The sequence below is a fragment of the Leptinotarsa decemlineata genome, unplaced genomic scaffold (assembly GCF_025532065.1).
Source record: "Leptinotarsa decemlineata unplaced genomic scaffold, Ldec_3_MD MMD2_tig00026307_RagTag_RagTag, whole genome shotgun sequence".
Classification (NCBI taxonomy): domain Eukaryota; kingdom Metazoa; phylum Arthropoda; class Insecta; order Coleoptera; family Chrysomelidae; genus Leptinotarsa; species Leptinotarsa decemlineata.
Genome location: NW_027412681.1, coordinates 9,018,605 through 9,044,890, shown reverse-complemented (window position 1 = coordinate 9,044,890; position 26,286 = coordinate 9,018,605). Strand labels below are relative to the sequence as shown.

The 26,286-nt window shown below is 34.9% G+C and overlaps 1 protein-coding gene and 1 pseudogene across 1 annotated transcript in view; one reads left to right on the top strand and one right to left on the bottom strand.

The window, feature by feature from the left end:
* The window catches only part of Wnt2 (Wnt oncogene analog 2), a 295,795-nt gene that overhangs the window by 214,081 nt on the left and 55,428 nt on the right, over positions 1-26,286 (bottom strand).
* On the top strand, positions 24,037-24,926 carry LOC111515110 (small ribosomal subunit protein uS5 pseudogene; annotated as a pseudogene).

Below are 26,286 nucleotides of genomic sequence, written 5' to 3'. Positions count from 1 at the left end.
GAAAATGTTCAAGTGACTTGGCACATTTGATTCCACCAAGAGCGGTACATATCATAAGTACGCGACGGGCTGTGGCTGCTCATCGTTTTGAGTTTCAACCCAGTACACCTCGAACTTGACTGTTTAAGAACTCTTTTATCTGGAGAACTGCGTCTATGTAAAATAAACTTCTTGAGAACGTTTTTTCAAATGGATTTAATCTTCAGCGATTCAAATCCAATGTGAATCGCTACCTTCGCATAGTCACCGCTCTAGGAGCGCCTTAAAGATTTTCCTGTAGTGCTTGTGTTTTGTTCTTGAAATATCTATCTATCTACGGCATTTTCGTGGGGAGAGATGCCATTGCCTTTACTTAGCCGGAGTGACCCTCTAAGGAGAGTTGAGCGCATCAATGAAGTCGTGATTCAACTCGACTGATGAACGCAAGAACCTAATTCATAACACTAATTGATTAAGATAAGAATCATTCACTTCATATACCAATTCAATGCAATCCTTAACATTCATCCATGAATAAACGAGGTTGAGCTCCAAATATTCTGTGAGAACTACACCCACATCATTCACTTTTCAGTAATTATCGCCTAATCCTAATGAATTGGCAGATCGGTTATTTCTAAAAATAACTGTGTTTTAATTTACTTTAATTGCCTCGTTTTTTTAATCGAAACTACTTACATTTCAATAATGAAAACTAATAATTTTTCGACAAAGTGTGGGCCACCAAAGAATCATCGTCGGACTTATATGGAAAGTTAACGATGTATTTAATTTTGATAATGCGACATCGAATGGCATTCAATTGAAATTTATGATTTGGTAACTAATGCAAGCCCGGTACCACTCTTTCATTAAATAGCTTCTATATGCAGGCTTCACTTGAATTATTTTTGAATGCTTCAGGTATTTTCGAATGGATGTGAAAATTTTATGGAGATGAAAATGCTCAACTGCAGTCGTTTCAGTATTGTTTCATTCAAAGAAATTAGGCTTTTAAATTTCATCCAATCAATATGGATAAAATCAACATGATGGTTTTTTCCATAAAACAAATGCTACTGGATCAGATAAGATATCAATCAAAATGATCAAAACCTGTATTCTTCCGCTAACTCCAGTTCTTACATATTTAGTCAACAAATGTCTAGAAACTAGTGTCTTTCGCTGAACTATGAAAACAATCTATTATGTTTTCTATAAACAAAATTTCCAAACCTCTCAAGGGAACTTGAGAATGGTTCAGTAAACCGAAACCGGCCGTCAAAAATAAAAATCTTGGTGAAAATTAAAAGAACGTTATTTTCTCTATTCTGTATTTGATACTAGGTCATCAATCGAATGAGAGACTAACTTGTACTACTCCGATGAAGTAAATTATCTTGTGGTTCACGAAACATTGCTTGATATTGTTATAAAAAATCTTGTCTAGATTTCCCAGCAACATTGTCTTAACCTCAATCCTAGTGAATCTTTAATGATTTTCTGGAAAGCCGAAGATGATGGAAAGGCCATAGATAATATCAATTTGCATATTGATGGAAATTCTGTGGAAATGATTAACAAAATAAAATTCTTAGGACTGCATATAGACTACAACCTCAAATTTGTTCATCAAGTTATTGCTTTCATTCAAAGGTCGTACGGTATACTATAACATCTGTATTCAAACAGGTCGCTTAAAATCACCATTTCAGACATACTGATTCTATTTTTGCTGAATTATTGCGATATCATCTATGGCCCTTGTCCAGATTCCACAACTTTTGCAATAATTTAAAAAGTACAAAATGCCTGCACTAGACTAATATTCACCCAGAGTTACAAATATCTTGTGACCTCTTCAATCAGTCATATTAATCAATTGAAAATGCAGAACAAGAGAATTGAATTTCGCTTATTCCATTCATAAACTGATACAAAAACAACTCATTTCAGTGAGTTGAACTTCTTCCCGAACATCAAATACATCCATGAAACCTCAGATGTGTTAATGATTTTGATATTTCGAATCACAACTGTACTGTCATAAAGCACGATCCCTCAAGTATCGTGCTGCAACAATGTAAAATTCTTTCAGTGGCCCTCTGGAAAATCATCATTACCGATTTTCAAAAGTAAACTAAAAACTAAATTGCTCAGTCAACAGTGATCTGAATATTACTGCAGTTTTTTCCCAACACCAAACCGTTATTTCAACACCTCGACACGTGTTTCGATCACCAAGTGATCATCTTCAAGAGGTAGATCAAACTTCTTTTCCATTATTACTGTTTTTATTGAATGAAGTTCGTCCAGGTTCAGGTCATCAAGCTGGATCCCTATTGATTTGGGTGGCTCTGGCTTCCCTTCATCCAAGTTTGGTAAGATGATTGGTTCACTATTGGTAACTTGGTGATCGTTGGTTATGATTTGGTTGTCACAGAATAACTGGCATCCAATTGGAATGTTGAATAGATAACTTGCAGGTAGTAGGTTCTCGATTTCGTTCTGGTACTGGTACTTGAGTTTGGTAGTTTGTTGAGCCAGTAGGAGGAAAACCCATTTGTTTCAGTTGTCTAGTTGTCTGATGGCTGGTCTCGATAAATGTATGACTGTCTCCTTACAAGTGGAATTGTTCTGGACATTGAGTAGCTGGATGTCGCATGGATTGTCTTCTGTCAGCTCTCTAATGTTAGTAGACGGGCAGATAGGTTCGATGGGAGATTTCCAAACAAGGATCGCTCAAGAATGCATATAATTTTTCGTTCCGTGACAAATATTTGTTTTGAGGTATAACAGCCTTAAACGGACCCTTAGTTGAAATCGGAATAGAAAATAGGTGATCGAAAAATAGTAATCGAAATTTGAGGAATAGGTTATTGGAATATGCAAGATATAGGTTATTCTGGAATTTGATATATAGCTTTTAAGGCTTATGATTTTTTCATGAAGCAAAGTATTCTCGAAACTTATTTCCATTGGTAGTTGATCTTTCTCAACAATTTTATTCAATTTTTGCAGTTCCTTGAGCAAATCTTTTGTTTTCATTATACTAGGATGAAAAATGTTCAGTTTGGAAAATTGTATTGAGTTTTCAACATCTTGCAAAATCGAATTTATGATTTCAAATGTGTTAATTATCTGATTCACGATGTCTTTGATGAACATAGAGTTTTCTTTATACGTTTGATTTTCAACAATTTTTGCTATTTGATTTACTTTTGATTCCAAAAGCCTTTCGTTATGTTTCACTTGCTGAACTGTACTATTGAACTGATCAATTATTGAGATTGAGAGTGAGTTTTGCTTCCTGACGTTCGTTACTAGATTATTTTGAAAATCTTGTGATTCTTTGATCAGACGGTCATATTTTTCACCATCGCTGGAATTTAAATTTCCTGTGATTAACTTGAAAATAGATCCAACGCCATTTATGAGACCGCGTTCTGTTCTGAGTGGATGTGGTAAAATATTGTTGAGTGTGTCAGTCACCGCTTTTTCCGAATTTCCTAAAATTGTGATACTTTTAAATAGTTAGATGTGTCGCATGAGTAGTCTTTGTGACCGCCTACAAATGTCCTTACATTTTTTGAGTGAGATTTCAGTTTATTTACCTCCATGATTATTGGATTTAAATCATAATAATGAATAAGTGTATATGCGTGCATTCGACTTTGGCTGTTCCAAGTTTGAGAGGAATAAGTCCTGGATTGTTCTTTAGGTTATGTTTAGATATATTTTCCTGGAGTCCGAGAGTTCCAGATAACATCAAGCATCCTTTATGAGGTAGACGACTGGTTCCTCGATTTTCGATTTCCAGAAAGACTTCCTTGCGAGACTGGACGATTCTGTTCCACTCCTCGATAATCTGCCTGTTGAGGGTAGCTAAAGGTTCACGATGGATTGGGTTTATTGAAGTTTGAAGAGCCACTGCTTCACAAACACCTCCACAAGACAAAACAACGAGTTCGATACCCGATGAATCGTTGGAACGAAAACTGCACATTCGATACGTTCAATTTCGAGTATCCTACCGACTGCGCCAAATATAACTTTCGGATGTCAAAGTCCTTTTTTTACAATTAAATTTTATCAACAAAAATGGGTGTTAACAGTGTGAGAGCAAAATTATGACTGAATTATAAAAGTATTCTTCCCATGAAGAAGAGATTGCTTGCACATCAGTTTCCCAGAATCGCGGGATTCTGCTTCAGCATGTTCAGCGGTTCACTTGGGAACGGGCGATATATTTCACGTAAACTTTTTTTATCAAAACGACCTAACGATTCACCCTCTGAAATTTGGTATCTTTGATACAAAACACCCTCTAGAGGGTGGTACCTTTTCAAATAGGCACACTGCATAACTATCGTACCAAAAAAACATGTATACAATGGTGAGATGAAGTCGCATATTATACTATCTAAAATGAGACCAAATTCAGGATCAGCTATTATTTCTGTAACTTCAGTTAAAGAATGCATAGTGCCCAATGTTAATGTAGTGTAGGTATAAGTAAAAGACGTTAACGACAGAGTTCCCAACATCGTCATTAATCTTTTCAACGAACTCGACGAACAGAAAAAAAGACGAGCAGACGACCACAGCAAAAACCAAACTGCGAAAACACTTGTCTGTTACGTATCGAAACAAATGAGACACCGGACGTGAAATAATCTAGATGGCTTCTTTAGCAGATTGTTAATATTGTATTATGATTTATAACTATCCCTGAGGCGCATTCAATTTACTAAACTGGCTCGTTTTTTACCTGGAAAGTTCATTAAAATGCCAGGCTAATTGTAAACCCTGCAGGTCGTTTACATTCATTGGCACTCGAAGTGAGCTCAAACGTTTCATCCGTTTTCAACTATTTAATATCATCATAATGTTCCAGTAGGGAATGCATCTCGATTACTAGTCACAGATTCAATTGACGCTCAGAGTTCTGTTGTGTTTCAGTTCAATATAATATTATACATTATTCACACAATTATAATCGAATATTACCGAAAAATTTCGAAACGTAAAATTTAATTTAATTTCTCAGTATGAAGTGAACGTCTACGAGCCAAAAACTACAACAAAAACTACAGGTCCGTATTTAAAAATTCAAAGATGGGGTGGCCCAAGTCAGATGACACCCTGTATAAAAGATTCATGGGTATATTCTGAGAGCCCAAAGCCAAAGGAGAGTGCCAAAATCAAAATGTGGACAGATTTTCAATATGTCTGCGTATAAAGAAGATATAGGCAAAAAATAGTTGTAGATTTTTTGGTTTTTCCTGTATATCTCCAGAACCAAAAGAGCTATATCCGATTTCTTTACATCATTGAATATGTCTCTAAAATACGCAACTTTGCCATAATTCAATCGACACTCTATATCTTATCGTTTATGAGAAATCCCCATGTACAGAAACGAGTTTGAATAGCCCTGTATAAGCAATTGTAAATATTTGTTCAATTAATCGAAAGAACTGGCCGATGATTGATGAAAATAAATGATAAAACTCATAAATACAGTTCATAAAGGGTTTTACAAAAACCGCAACACGTGTTTCGCTATACAATAGCTTTCTCTAGCATGAATTTGAACTGAAAGTTACTTCTAAATTACATCCATTTTACACTCTAAGCTATTACCTACACGTGAATGAATCTACCTGTAAAGGCAGGTATGAATTCATTAACTATATCATACATTTTTCCAAAGTACCGTAAATATACCTAACTATTTTTACCTGCAAATGAACAAATTCAATAAAACAGAATTATTCAATTCTCTCCCAATATCTTATGAACGATCAAACTGAATTGAATAATTCAGTTTGTTCAGAGTAATATAGTAAAAATCATACAATAAACTGTATTATTTTTTTTTTCAATTGCCTAGATCTAAGCCAATAGTAGCTGTATCTGTAGAGTAGACAGATACAGCTACTATTGGCCCACAGCACTCAGGCCACATGTGACCCATTGTCAGTGTACAATGGGTCGCTGGAAGACATCTCCTTCATATCGGCAGGTGTAGGCCAAGACTCGCCGAACACACACTCTCTTATTGAAGATAACTTCGGGCACTCGCATAGGATATGCCTGTCAGTCTCATCTTGCTGTTCACACATCCTGCATAGAGGTGTGTCCACTAGCCCCATATTATGAAGGTGTTTCCTCAGTTGACAGTGGCCAGTCAGAAATCCTACTGGTAAACGTAGATTTCTCCCGGTCATCGCCAGATATTTCTTCGGCGCCAGCTTCTGAGGGTCGCCCAGAGTGATCCTGGCAAGATTGCATCCTTTGATTCCATCCCATCTCTTTAGGGATTCAGCATGGGTGTAACATTTGGCTAGTTCCGCAATTGTCGTAGTCATCTGGCCGTAGGTGCCCTTGGGACCTAAAATTCTTAGTCCAGCCGCTTCCTTGTCTGAAGGGTCGGCAATGCGATTACCTTCACTCCTGTCGTGCCCTTTAACCCACCTCAGGATAATGTTATTATCTACCGAGGCTTTGGCTAAATCTTGGTGGCACTCTAGTACTAGCCTTGAGATAATACGTTGTCTATTCAAGGCTAATGCGGCTTGTCTGCTGTCAGTGCAGATTGTTATGATTTTGCCAGAAATTCCTTTTCTGGTTATTTCTTTTGTGGCGATTGAGATACCAGCCAGTTCTGTTTGGACCAGGCTAGTATTTTTTCCCATTCCCCACTTAATTCTTAGGCTTAGTGATCTGGAGTACACTCCACATCCTGAGCCTTCTTTCGTTTTTGAGCCGTCTGTATATATGCGTATTGCATTTGTAGTGTCACCTCACAAACCGCAAGAGGAGACTAAATCATCTGTCGGTAACAAATAAGACAGATGGGTATCCGCGGCTAAGCTAAACAGTGGAGACGGGAGTGGGTTAAACAACTTAGCAAATTTCAAATAGATCTTAATGGGCGCCAGGTAAATTTAATCCTCCAGACACCCTAAGTAACTCACAACATCAATAACTTACCAATTAATATTGGAAATAAAAGATAAAGATCCCCAATATGATTTATTCAGTAATCCTAACTTACATGGATTAACCAACAACGCTTCTGAGACAACAATGGGATATTCACACTACTACGCGATGTTCAAATGTCAATATAAGAACGCGATGTATATAACCACGAATTCAATCAGCCATAAATTACGGTAGTAACGACTCTCAAAAGAAAACTACAATACGTCGAGTGAAACTACCACGAAAATTGAGTAGGTGAAATCGTAAATACTAGTATTGGAAGGTGAGACAAACTCGTTTGCGTCGCGTGAGCTCAGGCGTAAGCGCATCGGTGTCAACAGGCAATCGTGAAAGGAAGAAAATACCTCAATTTCCGTTTCACAAATGCATCACTATATCAATCAGGTATAAATAAACAAACACTATATTAAACAGGTATCAATAAACATAAGGGCAAACAATTATTTAAATCACTCAGTATGTCACCAATATTCAAATAAATCAATTATAACTTGCGTGCTCCTTTTGGGCCACCCGGTATATGGTGTTAGGCTACCCCGTGGTCCGACGGAAGTGGATCACCCTGTAGCACCACCTAGATAGATCACCCTGTAGCACCACCAAGATAGATCACCCTGTAGGGCACAACAAGCTGGACCAGTAATGGATCACCAAATAAGATCCAGAAAGATAAATAAAAGAAGGAAAGAAGAAAAAAACCCTACGGAAGAAAATTCTCAATCAGAATCAGATAAAAACAAGGTGAGATTCAACCCCCATTCAATAGGGACTATTTGACTAATCAATACCCCTGGTATATTTTCATTAAGCAAAGTAGCAAGATAACAAGAGTATATTTTTGGGTGCCCTGTATAACCATATGACCCGTAAAAATCAAGACAATTGAATGAGTGTTGAAACCTCTCTTCAAAACTAATATTCACTTGAATGACAACGCTGGGAGCAAATAATACTAAAATCATTTAAAACACATTTAATGGTAAAATTCTTACCCTGGCCAAGGGGTTTTCTATACGTTTCTTCGTGTGCGGTGCTCAGCACGGAAGTCCTACTGGGACTTGATGAGTGACTGAGGGCCTTCTGTTTCTTATGAATCTAGAGACGAGAAACGAAGGTTGTAGAATTGAAGAGGTGATATCATAGCTAAGACCACATGAGAGATGCGACAGTGATTCAGACATACCTAATTTCAGAAATCCTTCCACCTGGCACGAGTTCGGTAACCACCACAAATCCTCAAAAGAGCTTAAGTTTCAGACTGCAAATATCCACACCAAAATGACCAATCAGTCTTCCACTATACAATCCTGACTTGTAGAAATAATCCCCGTGAAGGATGGCACAAATACAACCATATATATCCTACAATCAGTCTGATGGTACCCTTAAACTCCGAACCAAGCTTATCGAAGGCCAACTTCCGAATACTAAGACACTGCCACATCTGACAGCTAACCAGTTGTTGCCACAGTGCGTCCAATCTACACTACAAGCACCAAGGGGGCGCTGTGCACAACATCATACATATATCAATTCCTCCACAGCCACTTGAGACAATATCAACAAGTCCATGACCCATCAAAACTCCTTCTCAAAGCAATGCAACCCTAAAACAACCCTTGACAACTTGAGTAACCAATCAATCCTCCACCCGTGAACAACTGTAGAACTAGTTCGGTGTAGTTCGTCGGAACGACACTACGAAAGTTCGGCGGATGTCAACCAACAGCTGTCTGTTAACCTCGTATTAGAATTTTTACAAAAATATTGTTCCAACCTATTTTCAACTATTTACCAATCCTTATTTATGCGATGGAATAGAAACATATAAGGTAAGTCGCCACATCCTCCCCTTTCAGTATAAATATTTGAGCATTCATATTATGCAGAATATTTACCGAAAATATCAAACAGTATTCAGAAACCCAGAGCTAACTAATATTGTTTTTCAGGCGATATGGCTCTAATATGTAGTAACCCTTCTGGAAGTGATGAATAACAATTTATGCAAGAAATATTCTTGGAAAGGTATAGGGAATAAGGCAGACAACGGCTAAAAAAAATGATAGGTGAAGAAAACCGAGAAACAAACAATAACAACTATTTCAACCTAGGAATTTCGGATCTCCAACGTCGATTGGCAATAGGAGAATGCGTAAGTACTGGTCAAGCAGTTAGTCAGGGAGCATACATTTATTCTTGTACATTTCAGGTATGGTTTTCTATGGAACGGAAGATTCCCATTACTATGCTGTTAATTGAATAAAATCAACTTGTAACTGAATTACATTGTTAATATCCTTTGAATAAAAATTTTAAAAGGTAAGGTAGTGTTTTGAAAGGTCACATAGGAGCAGTATTGATCTAGTGCTAAATTGAAACGTAACAGTAGCATCTGACTCTGTGTTCTGTTTTATTTATATTTTATAGGGTTTATTAAACACACACCTGAGTTCAATTGCATCATTGGTTGCCTGCAGCAGAGGTTGCGCAGTAAGCGCTTCCCTTCATAGGCTCAGCCTGAATTGACCCATTCTTACTTCGAGGTGTACACCAGCCGTGCGCAATCGTAACATGGCCATTAACGCAACCTCCTTAACGTACAAAGTCGTACAAAGTAAAAAGAGGAAAATAAAAATATCTCGTGGTAACCTCACAAGATTGAGTCAATGATCAGAGTATCGACGTGTTTCAGTTTCAGAATATTCTCATCGAAGCTAATATCATCAATAGAAACGATTAGTTTGATTTTCTAAGTCTAAGCTTATATTATAATGAAGAACGCAGGACATACTTCTCGATTACTTCACATATATTGAGTCAACGATCAGATTTCTGTAGTGTTTCAGTTTGAAAATACTTTCATCTAATTTGGTATCATCAAGAGGAAATATTTGTTCATTTTTTGTATCTAAGATGATTGGGAAAGTAGAAAATACCTCGCGGTTACCTCACAGAGATTGAGTTAATGATCAGAGTTTCATCATATTTTTGTTTTAAAATATTTTCATCTAATTTAATATTATCAAGAAGAAAGATTTTTTCAATTTCTAATTCCAAACTAACATTATAGAGAGGAAAGTTGAAAATGCGTCTCTATTACTGCACACAGATTGAGTCAGGTTTTAGTATCAGAGTATTTCCATCTAAACTAATATCAACAAGTAAGATTTGTTCAATTGCATAAATCCTAATTGATATTATAAACCGGAAATTGTTGTTTCTTGGTTTGTTCGTAATGGATGAATTCAAATAGTACTGAACCGATTTAGAAAAGTTTGCACCAGAGTAAACTACATTATCAGCAAGTAACATAGGCCATATTTTCTTTTCCTAAATATTGCGAAAATCTACCCCCTTCGCTCGCGTGTTATTCGAACATCACGCTGTCACTCTGTTCCGTGTGAAGGGAGCGTAACAGAGGTGAATTTTCGTGTGAGCTTCAGAACGGAGGTCAGGTAGCGGAGGCGTAGATAGAAGTGTTGGGCTCCGCGAAAACTGAGGTGCAGGTGGGGGAGTGAAGAAAAACTGGAAAAGGATCGATAAATAACCATTTATTGAATAAAAAATACTAGTTGGTTATCTAAATTATTGACATTTTTGAAATTTGTACAACCTAAAAAATTGATGAATCAAGATTCTAGATTATAAAGAGCAAATCAAAAAGTTACAGCGCAAAATGAATTATATAACTAGTCGAATATCATAGGAGTTATTGAAATTAGCTGAGATACGCCTTTAGTACATAACATGCTACAAAAGTTGCTCATGTGAATGATATCTCAATAACGTTCGTCAAGAAATACCATAGAAGACACAGAAGTTTCACCCCTATAAACTGAAGATATTACATGAAATAAGTGAGGATGACCCCGACAGAAAAATGCAGTTTTCAGACTCCAGGAAATCGGTTGGTGGGAAAGATGATACATTGTTTCGAAACTGCAACTGCATGAACAATTGTTTGAGTTTAGTGGATAAGTAGGAAACACTCTCGTCCCCGTTCATCGTTAAAACCTCGTTCTTGAAATTCTTCGTCATGAACAACACTTGTGAAATGCTATTCATGTAACAAGTGTTTTCTAAATTATTCAATCCAATTTTTTTTCTCTAGACTTTCAGGAAAACTGTCTGCTGATCCGTAAGGAAGAACATGTTTCACAGAATCTGTATCAGAACCATTTCTCAAGCTGCAATTGATCCTTCCAAGTGATGAAAGGTTTCGTAGAGGGATCGATTCGGATCTTGCTTCAGGCAGTTCTTCCACTGGAAGGTAACCAGAATCACAAGGACTGCAGCTCATATTTGGGGGGGGGCAAGAATGACCTAAGTATATTGACCGCACACATATTTTGACTTGTGTCGAAGAGATTTCAGTTCCATAATGAAATAAAGACAATGCATGATCTCATCAAAATTATGTGAAGGAGGAATAGTTCCACGGACTTAAGCAGCATTACCACATTGAATACCAATACTGATTCTTTGTAACAAAAAAGAAGTAGAACGGTAATCTTTCATTGCTTGACCTATTCCCCCCCCTTCCTTCATAAAAATTCTTCGTTTTTTCAAAAGTTTCAAACGACTTTGAAATCTTGATCTGTTTGAAAGTTGAGAGAAGACTATTCACTGTATGTATGATTCTTTTTTCTATTGTTGATACTGTACTTCCTACAGTTCACCCTGTTCCTTTTAATTTTTTGTAACATATTATTATTTTATATATTTTGCAGGCTTGTCGAAAAAAAATAGCACTCCACCCAGTATAATCTGGTTGTGTACCTGAGGAACACCCATGAACCGGTAATAATTATTGTAAATATGGCGACGACATCAAAACAATCTTCTTGTTGCTATAAATTATGGGGGTACTCCCCTTTACTACTATTCGCAACTCGAAACAATCTAGGAGAACGTATAATCAGCTCTAACAGTGTAATTTCGATTTTTTTGTGCATAAATGTAGGTATTTGCATGGCATTAGTTTCTCTTTGCCTGTAGCTTTAACGACTATTATATGTTATGTCTGTTTCTCGTTCGCAGGGAATTTATTTCACAGATTAGGATTGAACGGTTTCTCAGCATAGCACGTGGATCCATTACTTCTAGGAGATAATTATGTTTGCTAACTGATTCCAAGCGTATAACCCACTTCATGGATGGAACTAAATTCTTCCTGATAGAAGAAGATTTTTCAACCGCTTCAAACTCTGCATTTTATTGGGGTTTCATAATTATAATTGTAAAAAATTGTGAGTTGTCACGGGACGCCTGGTAGATGTGAAACATCAATAATATTTTGTAACCACCTATGATGATTGTTGGGTACTGAAATAAAAAAAAATAAGTAATCTCGTATTATGACCTACGGAATAATTGCCTGGGGTGGTGCATATGAAAATTCATTAAAATATGTCAAGTCTATTCATAAATATGCAATAAATATAATTTTCAAAACATCTTTCAGATTTCCATCAAAAGTTTTATTCAGAAAATATTTCATTTTGAATCTCATACAAACATTCCATAAAATAATTATCATCTATATAAAAAACATTTTGCAAATACTGACATAATACAATATCAGTGTAATACAAAATTAAAGACTAATAAATGCTCTCAAATTGATGAGTGTAGTCTACATTTAATACAACAACACTGCATATGTATCGGTTTTAAAAAAATTACAATATAATTCCACTAGAAATTAAAAATTTGATAACAACAGCATTAAAGAAAATTACACAATCGGATATTAGATAATAGTGAAAAAATTGAAAATGTACTGACATTGAAATAATTCAGTTCAACAGATGGTTTATTTCACCCTCATTCATGATAAACTATTGTTGATACATTTTTTCATTTCAATTTATTTTTTCATGAAAAATATTTATTAACAGTTAACATAATCTTTACTTTTAAACTAACCCAATCAAACACAAGTGTTTACACTCAGCAGACTGTGATAAAATATTATGCATGTAGGTACTAACAATTTTTTAATATTTATAGACATTCATTTGATATTGTACATTTGTTAATGAATTTGATTTTTTTTAAAAATATACTTATAAATGTGAAAGACAATCACTCAACACTGACCCATTCATTTCTTCGATTGACGACTTTATTTCTTTATTGTTGACCGGTTTCGGCTATTACACCATTTTCAAAACTAACTGATCACATTTAAATCTGAGTAATTTATACCTATGTTGCTTATTCTATCATAAATGATTTGATATACCTGATATACCTGATACCCGGTACCTGCGTTTCATATACCTGTAAAATCCATGAACATAACAAAGCTTTCAATTTAATGTAGCTTTTGGGATCTGGATTATAGGTTCAGGAGAGGACTATTATTCAAATCAAGTTGTTCGTTGAGGACAATAGAATTGGGATTTTTCTTTGACCTGTTTATTTCCATAGATTCAAACAGATTCATCATTTTCCCTTTTTCGCATGTGTATAGGATCTTTAAATTATCTTTATCTATTTTATGTTTCGAATTTTGAATTAATCATTAATTATTAATGTACGAACATCTTCAAAATTCGAAACATAAAATAGATAAAGATAATTTGAAGATCCTACACACATGGAAAGAGGGAAAATAATGAATCTGTTGGAATCTATGGAAATAAACAGGTCAAAGAAAAATCCCAATTCTACTGTCCTCAACGAACAACTTGATTTAAATAATAGTCCTCTCCTGAACCTATAATCCAGATTCCAAAACCTACATTATATTGAAAGCTTTGTTATGTTCATGGATTTTACAGGTATATGAAACGCAGGTACCGGGTATCAGGTATATCAGGTATATCAAATCATTTATGATAGAATAAGCAACATAGGTATAAATTACTCAGATTTAAATGTAATCAGTTAGTTTTGAAAATGGTGTAATAGCCGAAACCGGTCAACAATAAAGAAATATAGTGGAAAATAGACAAAAGTGTGTTTTTAGTGTATCCTCAGTGACTCATTCATCTCTGTTTCTCGGTATTTTTGAGTTATATCTAGCTGATATTTGATACACAAGTACTTCTTAGGTCTTAGATGCGCTATAAGGAAAAAATTTCAAATATTCCAAATGGGGATCCCCTTCGGGGTAAAAGGGATGCGTTAACATATGAAAATTACTTTTTCATCACTATTTCTCGTACCACCATATTTTCGGAGGCTGAAATTTTCTATGTAGGTTCGTTTTATGTTGTAGTGTGCAACAAGAAAGAATTTTTAAATTTTCCAACTTGGGCGCCCCCCTAGAAATAAAAGGAGAGTATTTACATGTGAAAATTATATCTTCATCACTGTTTCTTCGTACCAACATATTTTCGGAGGCTAAAATTTTCTATGTAGTTTCATTTTACGTTATAGATGTGCAATAAGAAAGGATTTTTGAATATTTCAACTGCAGCGCTCCACTAAGAATAAGAGGAGAGTATTTACATATGGAAACTACATCTTTATCACTGTTTCTCCCTACCAAAATATTTTTGGAGACTGAAATTTTCTATGTAAGTTCGTTTTATGTTGCAGATGTGCAATAAGGAAGGATTTTTAAATTTTACAACTTGGGCGCCCCCCCTAGGAATAAAAGAGGAGTATTTACATATGAAAATTACATCTTTATCACTGTTTCTCCGTACCAACATATTTTCCGAGGCTGAAATTTTCTATATAGGTTCGTTTTATGTTGTAGATATGCAATAAAGAAGGATTTTTGAATATTCCAAATGGGGCGCCCCCCTAGGAATAAAAGGGGAGTATTTACATATGAAAATTAGATTTTCATCAATGTTTCTCCGTACCGCTATATTTGCGGAGGCTGAAATTTTCTATATAGGTTCGTTTCATGTGGTAGATGTGCAATAACAAAAGATTTTTGAATATTCCAACTGGGGCGCCATCCAGGAATAAAAAGGGAGTATATACATATGAAAATTATATCTTTATCCCTGTTTCTCCGTACCAACATATTTTCGAAGGCTGAAATTTTCTATATAGGTTTGTTTTATGTTATATATGTGCATTAAGAAAGAATTTCTGAATATTCCAACTGGAAAGCATGGCATCCGTGAGGAACCGGGGCGGGCCGCTATTTAAAATATACATGAAAAAATTTTAATGTGACTGTAATATTTTAGTAAATTCAAAAATCTCAGCTAGTTCTTGCAATATATTACTGAAGATCTTAAATTAGTAATATTGATGATGAATGTTTCAATTTAAATTTCACCATCATTAGAACATCAATTGATTGATCATTTTTTTATCAGCTGATTTTGAAATACAGTTTTGTCAGTTTTTATGAAATTATTTCTTCAAGCAAGTGTTTCGGTGCATTATATTTCATGAGAATGAAATCAAAATTAAAGAATAATCAATATGAAAATATTATAAACCGTGAAAACTGGGTAAATTTCAATCTATCAAGAGAGTAGATTTCACATTTACTGACCCTTGAGACAGACCAACTATACGCGGGTTTAATGCACCTATAAATGCACACTTTTAATAAAAAATATAAAATATAATTGATCCTACTGATGATTCGATAATCTGTCGTAGTGTGATTTTGTTGTTTCTGCAGGAGGCTGCCTACTTTCTAAATGTTCACTATCAGACATATTTTATTTTTAATTATTTTTAAAAATCATTTATTTAGTGAAACACACATTATGTATACTGTAGTTATCTGGTATATATAGGTATCTGAGCTGAATGTGGCGGGAGAAATGGCGTAACGCTGATCCAGTGGAAAAAGATTCGCACAGTCGCTTGCGCATTGCAACTCATCACCACGGCATGTGAGGACGACCTGCTTATCGATAATGAATGATGTAAGAAGTAATGGGTTATCTAGGACTCAATACCGTCAAAATGTTACTGACTAATTGAACTTTTCTGTAATTTATGCTACGCAGTAACTTTTCGAGTTGAACTTTTCGTTTTGCACTTCATCGGATTCTCTATTGATTCAGCTTTGTTTATTTTTCAAATTTTAGAAGGTTACATACACAAAAAAAATGAGAAGTATTTAAAAAAAAAAAAAATTTTTAAGTTTCATTTCAGTAGATCGAATATACTCGTACTTTCCATCACGTATGATCAGACTTCAATCATCCTATCTGGATTTTGTAAAAAACACACATTTAATATGGCGCTATATCGAAGGGATAAAACGTGTAGCCTATACATTATCTTATTTTGTAACAATATTGTAATTTGATAAAATAAGTATAAAAAATTATGTTGAAAAATGAAGACAATAATGATGTTGATAATGTACCGAAAACTGAAAAATAATTCAAAAGATGCTAGGTAGCAGTCAACACTAGACTCTCCTCAGCAATCTATGGTATTAATCAGATAAAGAAATCGTTTGTGGCAGTGTAACTTGAGTCAATATGTAAATACTACGCCCAACGATTTTATTATTTTTTATCTGATCAATACCGTTTATTGCTGAGGAGAGCGGTGTGATGACTACTACCAACGACTTTCCGAATTATTTTTTTGGGTTAAGTACATTATCTACATCATTATTATCTTTTTCTTCAATAAAACCTTTTAACATAAAAAAATATTTCATTTTCAAGTTATCAGTTTCTGATTTTGTTACTAAATTCTTCTCATTGTTATTTTTAATCTAGCTGAATGATATCTATGGTTGTGGTTTCATGAACCTTTTTACAGACGGCACTTTGTTATCAATTTCAGGAGAAAATATAGATACACTAGCTGATCAAATGAATAATGAAGTAAGAAATGTTTTCAAGTACATGAATAGCCTATACATTATCTTATTTTGTAACAATATTGTAATTTGATAAAATAAGTATAAAAATTATGTTGTAAAATGAAGACAATAATGATGTTGATAATATACCGAAAACTGAAAAATAATTCAAAAGATGCTAGGTAGCAGTCAACACAAGCTTATTCCGTGACATTCAAAATCGTAATCCATGAATGAAATGTGTGTATTTTCTATAATGTTATCCAATTTGGTACTGAAGAGCCTTAGGGCAAGTGTCTTAAGGCGAAACATCGGTGTATACCAGTGAGGCTGACAGTGTTCTATGTGAGTACAATTTATTACCATTTATTCAAAGTAGAACTCATGTGAATGATATCTGATTCTTATTTCACAACAAATGTTTGGAATACAAACTGAGTAGAGAAAAGTATCTTCTGTATAATTCAGTGTTCATATAGAAGTATTTGTTTCGAAAGAATTATTTTCTTTCGTGTAATTCAATGTTTATATGAAAGTAGCTGTTTCAGGAGGACTTTCTTTCAGTTTGTATCTGAAAGTTACTTCTTTGCATGATCTATACATTCATGTATAGAGTTTCAAATTGATTATTTCCTTGCTTTCTTTGGAAGATTCTCTCATCCCTTTTTTTGTATCAGATGGAGTAGTAGAAAGCCAAAAACTTTCTTTCCAAAAAAAAAATGAATAGCAATAAACTAAAACTCAACACCTTCAGAACAAAATATATGATCTTATCGACTGGTTATAAGCTATCACTCATCAACAAACACAACATAAGATTACAAATTGCAGGTGATGTAATAGAGTTCGTAAATGAATTAAAATACTTAGGTTTCAAGGTGGATAATCGTTTATCCCTTCATGCTCATTTTGATTATATATACAAAATAGTTACTAAAAAAATATATTTTTTCTTATTTGACGAAAATGAAGTACCTATCGGCTTTACAAAAATTACAGAATCGTGGAATGAGGACTATTTTACAAGTAAATAGGTATACTAGTACATACTAGCCGTGTTAGGAATCACACGTTAGGTAAGACCTCGTTAAGACACGAGGTAAGACCTCGTTAGTCCTTAGCTTGCACAAGTTTCTCAACTTCTGAGAGTTGTCGTTCTTATGGGGGCGACAGCTGATTAACGGAAAAACAGATTTTAAAACAGAAACAGAACAGATGAAACATGTTAAGTACATTGCAGTGGATGACTGTTTCCCAGAGATTGTATGAGTTAGCAATGATATTCATTTTCAAACTAACACATAACTTGCTTTCAACTTATTTTGAAGAATTCAGTATATATGAAGATCAAATCCATAACCGCTTAAAAAGAGCGAGTAGCTCCCAAAAATTCCACCTTCCTTGAACTAATTTGACTAGTACGATATAGTATTTATTTTATAACGGTTCAAATGAGTATAACAAACTCCCACTTTCGTTGAAAGATTCAATAAATGTTTTCAAATTAAAAAAAAACAAATGAACTATAAAAAATATCATCCCTGATTTTCTTTTTTCTGTTTTGTAATATATTTGTTATGTATATCCTTATGTTGAAACCATTCTGGAATCATTGAAAAATGCGTTTCTTTTTCTTCTTCTATCATTCATCATTTTTGTTATTTATATATTATTTATTTATATATTTTTAAAATAATGTATTTATATTAGGATGTCCTAAAGAAATCAATAAATATTATTATTATTTAGTGCCTCAGTATTACAAGGTAATATGTAATAAGCCATTTTGTAGCTTCGATCATCTTCAATTTGCATCTTTATCAAAGTGTACTACTATTCTACTAGTTAAGTCCTGTCACTTGTTACCCATGTTGAGGTAGTTGTGGCAAAATATATAATCTGTCATTTTGTAGCTGGGGTCATCTTGGATTTACAATGATATAAAATTCATTAAATTGTATTGTCATCAAAATTAAATGTATGTATCAAATATCAGATAAATCTGTCAACAGGAAGGGGGCCAAACTTCATTTACTAAATTAGACACAAACAAACAGGGCAAGCTGAATGAAACCGTTTAAAAATATCCAAAATCACCTCGTGGAGCAGAAATCATTCATATGGGTTAGAAATTGCATTTATAATTTTTTTTATATTTCAATATTTTGAATATTACCTCAATTACGATGCTTTATTGTAAAAAATTAGTTACTTATTTCATTTTTGATTTCAATTTGAAATTTGAGGAATAATGCAAATCACTTCACTACTATTTTTCCGTTATTTTTCATCTCGATCGAAGTTAAGGTCAAGCTAGAAATGAAAAAATTTCATGTGATGCCGACTTTTCTTCTCTCACTGTATTAAAAATCTCACAAATTTCTGCACATCTGTTTGTCTTCTCACAGAACGAATCAATTTTTCTCTTATTCCAAATCATCATTTTAGACATTTCGAAATTACAAAGTAACACTCCATCAGTATCTGAAAAAAACGCTTCGAAAGCACCATCAAGTGGTCTCCGATAAATCTACTTTCATAAAATTATGACTCGATCACAATACCTGAATTTTATTTTCAGGGGAATAAATATGTGAAACGAAAGCATTCTGTCCTGCTGTCTCGCTTGAGAACCAGTTGTGTTGAGTCCGAGTTGACTTTTTGTTGGAGATTCTTTGACATCTTTGAATATATTCATTCTAGAAACGTATTGAAAGAAATGTACTATGGACGTTGGCACGACAAGCATAAAAAACTGAAATCATTATATTTGTGAGGCAGAATACATGATATAGTACAGTCAATTTAGTGCAGCTAGACGAGTTATTGTTTGTTTTTAATTTTTACCCAAATGTGATTTTGAGGTATCACGAAACATCAATTTGTGATGGCCATTCCCCAGGTCTTGTCATGAGTTCTGTCTAAGATTTCAATCTGTCTACTCCTTAGATTGATGGGAGCCGAAACGTCGAATACAAAACTACAGACACGATTCAACCCAAACTCACAGTCACAGTTGCCATACCCCTCGGAAATAGCTAGGCCGATTTTCATAAAATTTTATAGGTATATTCGGTAGGTCTGAGAATAGATTTTATTCTACTTTCCATACCCCTGAGTTATAAGGGTGTTCAACCCCATTTTTTTTTACAAACTGTTTTGATTTTATTATTTTATGATGTGACATTAAAAAATACATATACATCTCAATTTTCACCCTTCTATCACTAACTCCTATTTTTTTAAAGCAATTTTAGTAATTTAATCATTTTTAATCCTGATCCTAGATCACTTATTCCCGCCAGGGGTCTATCGATGTCACTTCTCACTCAGCACGGAGTCGGGATGGGAAAGAAGCCGGTCTCAATAAGCATTCCCTCACTTCCTACACAGTTTTCGGCCACTATCATTATTTATTCATCGAGCGTAGACAAAGCTGTCAAATATCTAACAGTGTTTTTGAACTCATTGAATTTGCTAGGCATGCCACAACATACAACTTAAGGTTGGATCGCTTCGTAAATTGAATCCACCACGGCTGTGCAACAACACGCGATTAGTCATTGGAAAATTGATGATGAACGTTGTCAAAGCCAGCATTTTGAATGGCAAGTTCCGAGGTGGAAATATATTAATACCACGAATCCCTATTATATCCTATTATGCTAATTCATTTCAAACGTGAGCAATTTCTAATTGAGTTGGCATTTGAAATGACTAATAATGAGTCCCAAGGCCAAGCAATGCCTGTTTGTGGGTTGGATACGGGCACACAAATAATTATACGTGGCGTGCTCTAGAGTGGGCAAACCATCCAATTTGTTCGTGTTACCTGAACATGGACTAACAGAAATACTCACCCTATAGCATCAAAGGATTAACATTATTTGTGACTGTTATTGTTCTGATAGAATTGCCGATTACGTTATTATCGATGCTACGAATTCAATTGAATGGGCAAACTAGTAGAATTTTAATGGCCTTCTCCATGCCGAAAACAAACAAAAATCGAAAGTGTCGTTTTCAAAATATTTCATAAAAAAATATTTAAAACACTTCCAAAATACAAATCGTGAAATTATTTATTCCAGTGGCGCATTTGCTTTTTCAGCTGCAAGAAAACCCGTAAAAACCTGCAGCACCACATCATCTGAAGATCTTGATCTGCCAATGTCCTCTCTCTCATGAAACAAAATGTAGGGTGTCTCCAGAGGCTCCAATAAATTCAATACTTCGCCAGAGCACTTAGTGACACGACTATCATCAAACTTAAACCAGTCCATTTCGTTTTTGACCAAGGCGTAATAATGACCAGATTCAACGTCAGAATCACAGTGAACAATGACTGCATGAAGATTATAACTGTGGTCTGCTGAACTGAAGCGTTCATCTACTTCGAACCTTCGTAACATTTTGGTGCTTCCATCAGAGGTTGAGTCATATTTGAAGATCATCAGTGTTATTTTTAGATTGACTCGTGCCTCAGCTATAGTTGCTTTCTTATAACAGTCAGTTTGGCGCATGTTTGGCAATACAGTCGATCATCACCTGTTAAAAGTCCCATTTTGAGATGACTTAACAATTAGCTTTGCTCGGACTGGTTATTAGTCATATTAGGAAACGCTAGTTGAAGTTCCAGAAATTCACATACGTATTTGCTACTTCTTGAACATTTACTGCAAAGTAAACAAGTGAGGAATTTTCCAGCAAAAGATTCACAAACACAAGACGAAATAGACTGTACGGAATTATTCAGTCCAGAGCGATCAGGAATATTGATTCTGCTATTCTTTTGCTCACGAAGAGTATTCAACAAGAACCCCAATAATTCGGAGCAATCCTCTTGTTGTCCTAACTAATATTTAGTGGACTTCAAGGACTCCAGGAAATCGGTTGGAGGGAAAGATGATACATACTTACGAAACTGCAGCTGCATGAACAGGTGTTTGCGTTTGATGATATTTTTTAAATAGAACACCCTATATTTTATTATGCATTTAGATTTGTAAAAACATTCTCAACAACAAAGCTCATATCACTTTTTTATCAGTAATTCATTTTGAGAAATTTTGTTGATGATCCTGTCATCGTGAAAATGGTTTAATAAATATCTCTTCTTGATCACATCCAATTGCGTTCTGACGTCATTAACGATGAATCTTCCAAATTCTCATCATGATTCGGTGATTATTTAGTTGAGAAGTTCTAGAGTCGAATGTGGTCTGAACAATTTGAAAAAACTTTATGTTCATGTCCGTCGATTTAATCCCTGAATAATGTTGAATACCTTCCCAAATAATCATGTTGTAAAACCAGTATATGTTACGAATATTGGTGCTCAAGCTTAGTCGATGTGACACTTTATGAATATCATCACAATTCGTCGTTTTATTTCAATACATCATTCTCAGTCATTAATGAGAGAGAAAATATTATTTCTAATCAATTTATAGAGTTCAGTAGTCGAGTAAACCCAATCTTTTCAGCGATTTTTCTCTTCTTTTAATGGTATATTCGAGATATATTCAAATTTTTCACAAAGGATAAATAAAATTTTTTTCGACTTTGAAGGGGCCTGTTTTGAGATCATCTATTCGTTATCGAATTTAAAGCCAGCATTAGGCTCAGAAAAAGTAAATGCTATAAATTTATCTGTCTACAAAGTGGGCATAATTTTTTGAAATGAGGATGGAGGTCGAATAACATCTCATTCAAAAATAGTATATTATGCAACGATCATGTAATGATGGTTATTAAGACACGAGCATTAACCGGGATACGAAACAAGCCGAAGGCGAGTTTTGTATGGTATATGCGAGTGTATTAATAACCATTACATGAGAGTTGCATACGCTATTTTTTCTAAACCCGATAAATAATGAAAAACTATAAATATTATATTTGTATTGAACACATTTACAGTAATTAACTCATATTTAAAAAAAAACACAAACTTAATGGTATTATCATGGATATATGAAAACTATAAAGATTCTAATTATATTTATATTGAATATAACAACTGTAATTAATCTGATCTTTTAAAAATATTGGAGTTGAAGGTATTCCTTCTATATCTCTGTTTTCAGACATTTTGATAATATAGGTAGGTAATATGAAAACTGATTTTGACAAATAAAGCAATCAGTTACTTAGGTTAGAATCTAAGACAAACAAAGGAACAGGATTCTTGATTGAAAAATTATGGGTTTCTATTGGTTGATAATCTGTATCGTTATGAAAAATCTGTATCATAATGGATATCATTATGAAACGGATTATGGTCATATAAGTGTATTGTTAGAGTACGGGTGTAGAAAAAAATATTTTTCGTTTATTGCTGCTTTCTTTGTGGAAATCGATCTACTTGTTGAGAAGATATGAAGCTTCAAGATGCCAATAATACTGTCATATTCCATTTCTCCACTTCTCATTTTATACTGTTTGCGAGACAAGTTGGATACAAAAATATTTTTGCCAATTTTCAATTGTAGATTGTAACATACCAATCATTTCAGTTTTTTATTTTCACATATCTGGGATTCTTTCGAGCAGTTTGCAGTAGTACTCCAAATAAATCATAATCAGAATGATGATACCATGTAATGTCATACTAAGAATCGGTTTGTATGTCTGAAGGGATTAATAGATGTAGCAGGAGATAGCACTGCCTGAACTTTGAACTGATACCGATTCAATGTGTGAAGGATGAAATTTTGGAAGGGTTTTTTCTGTGTCTGGCTTCAGATAGAGCACACGTAGTGGTGATTTAGGTTGAATTTTTTGAGAATCATCTAAAAGAATATATCACATGTTTTGAGTTATGCCAGGCAAAATAATAGAAAGAAAAATTATAGAAAGAAAAGCGTAGAAAATCATCAAAAGAGTACAAAGTCATAAAAAGCATCCGAACTCAAAAATAAAATATCGAAGTATACGATGGCATGAAAACTGGAATATATTGGACATAACGAGCAGATTATTGTTTCGGAGGTGTCTGGCACTGTAAAACATAAGTCTAAGGTGGCTACTGCTGGAGACTGCTAGAATAGGAAATAGGATTCCGATCAGAAGTTGTGAGGTTTAGTGCACTAAACCCTAGGGTGAGATCCCAAAGTTTGTTATATTTCCTTTTGAAGTCACAATTAAAAAGAGTAGAACCTTGACACTCTGATTTTCTCATCCAGTGACAATTTATGTTCGAGAGGATTAATTCAGTGTTTCAATTTATTCATTTCAAAGATTGGAGATGCAAAACCCTATTCGTTCGACAGCAGTGTTGGACAATGGCGGAGGCAGCTTCCGCCGGTGGTCGTGGCAGTTTCCATGGTGGATTCGGTGGTGGCGGTAGAGGACGTGGCCGAGGGAGCCCCAGAATGAAGGCCGTGGTCTCGGAAAGAAAGACCGAAGAATGGGTGCCTGTATCTGAGTTAGGACGATTGGAGAATATCTTTGGAGAAGATCTACCTGTTTTCTTTGCCAATCAAGGAGTTAGAAATCCTCGATTCCTCCATTGGGTCAGAAGTAAATGATGAGGTTTTGAAGATCATGCCTGTTCAGAAACTGTCTCGCGCTGGTCAACGTACTCGTTTCAAGGCTATCGGTGATAGCAAAGGTCACATCAGTTTGGGAGTGAAGTGCAGCAAACAAGTTGCTACTGCTATCCGTGGAGCCATCATCCTAGCCAAGCTTTCTGTCGTACCAGTCCGTAGATATTACTGGGGTAACAAAATTGGTCAACCACACACAATGCCTTGCAAAGTCACCGAAAAATGCGGGTCTCTAACTGTACGTCTCATCCCCGTGGTACTGCTATCGTTTCTGCCCCTGTTCCTAAGGAACTACTGCAGATGGCAGATATTGAAGACTGCTATACAACAGTCATGGCTCCACTGGTACGCTGAGTAATTTCGCCAAGGCAACTTATGCAGCAATTGTCAAGACTTATGCATACCTAACGCCAGATTTGTGGAAGAAGATGCCTCTTACCAAGACACCCTACCAGGAGTTTGCGGATTCCCTTCACAAAAATCACCGCAATGAATCTGCCGCAGCACGCACTGAAACCGCTCAGCTCGTGTTTAACAGCAATATTGAAATGAAAGCATTACATTCCCAAGTAAACCGTATTCCTGGTTTTATTGGTATGCTTGAAATGAATCCAATCCCAGTATAACTCAGTTGGTCCACAGTGAGAGGTGTTGAAAAAGAGTAGCGCATTTCTAGGAACTTCTGTAGGTTAGAATTTGGTAACCTTTTTCAGCTCATAGTTGAATTTCGATGAAAAATTAAGAACGGAATAGCGCCCTTGCCTCCGAAAATCATGAGCCAGTCTTTCCAACTGTGCACATATACCGCTTTCCTGCTCCAGATCAAGAAACGAGTAGGGAAATGGAAAATTCAAGAACCAATTGTACCTTTTTCTTGTGATGCACTGTTTGGGACCTTTGGTGTAATAATGAAAATTACTGGAGTTTTTTCCCAACACCAAACCGTTATTTTAACACCTCGACACGTGTTTCGATAATCAAGTGATCATCTTCAAGAGGAGTTTGATCTTCCTCTTGAAGATGATCACTTGGTGATCGAAACACGTGTCGCGATGTTGAAATAACGGTTTGGTGTTGGGAAAAAAGTCCAGCAATATACCTTTTTCTCATAAAACTTGCTGAAAATGTTGTTTACCACGTACCATACAATTACTAAAAATATAACTTTTTTCGGTAATTTCATACAACCTTAATATTTTGTCCTGTTCAAAAGTCGAGAGAGAAGTTACTTTTCACATTTGCACTATATAATTCGTTTTTTTGTTAGTTGTCGCCACTGTCATGTAAAAAACAAGATGGTACTCTTACAGGTATGTCAAAACTAACAAACTGAAACTTCCAGGCAATAATAATCAACTTGGTCAACAAAATATCTAAGTGAAACAATGAATAATGAATAAATATCACAAATTCTTCAACTTCTCAATCCACAAATGATAACAATGAGAAATCAGTGAGTTCCACGATGTTATCGATTTTGTAATCAATCACAACGATTCATTACCTTTTCAAATTTGAAACAATCTGTATTGATTCAAAACACCTAATAACATTCAACAAGCATGGAAATAACCGCATCAGCTTATTTCCTCAATACATTTTTCATAAATTTTAGATTACGGGTATATAGTCATTCATATCATCATATACACTCTTGAGATAACATGTTAATTCTAAACCGATCAATTTCGAAATTGATGACAATAGAACAATTTGAGTTTCCAACGCTAGTTATTTGATAATGGCAGGACAGAACAAAAAACAGAACCATTCATCTAGATGCGAACCAATCGTTAAAAACAACAGATTTCTTGGTTGTTTTACGAGAGGCCACTGTCAAATACGATTGTCTTTTTTATTTCCAAATCCTTATCAGTTGGATAACGATAAGTGCCTGATGAGGTTTAACACCCTTAAAGCTATAAATTAGTGAAAAGGGACAACCGCCGCTGAGATCGATAGAACACCCCTTTCTTCTACGAACTC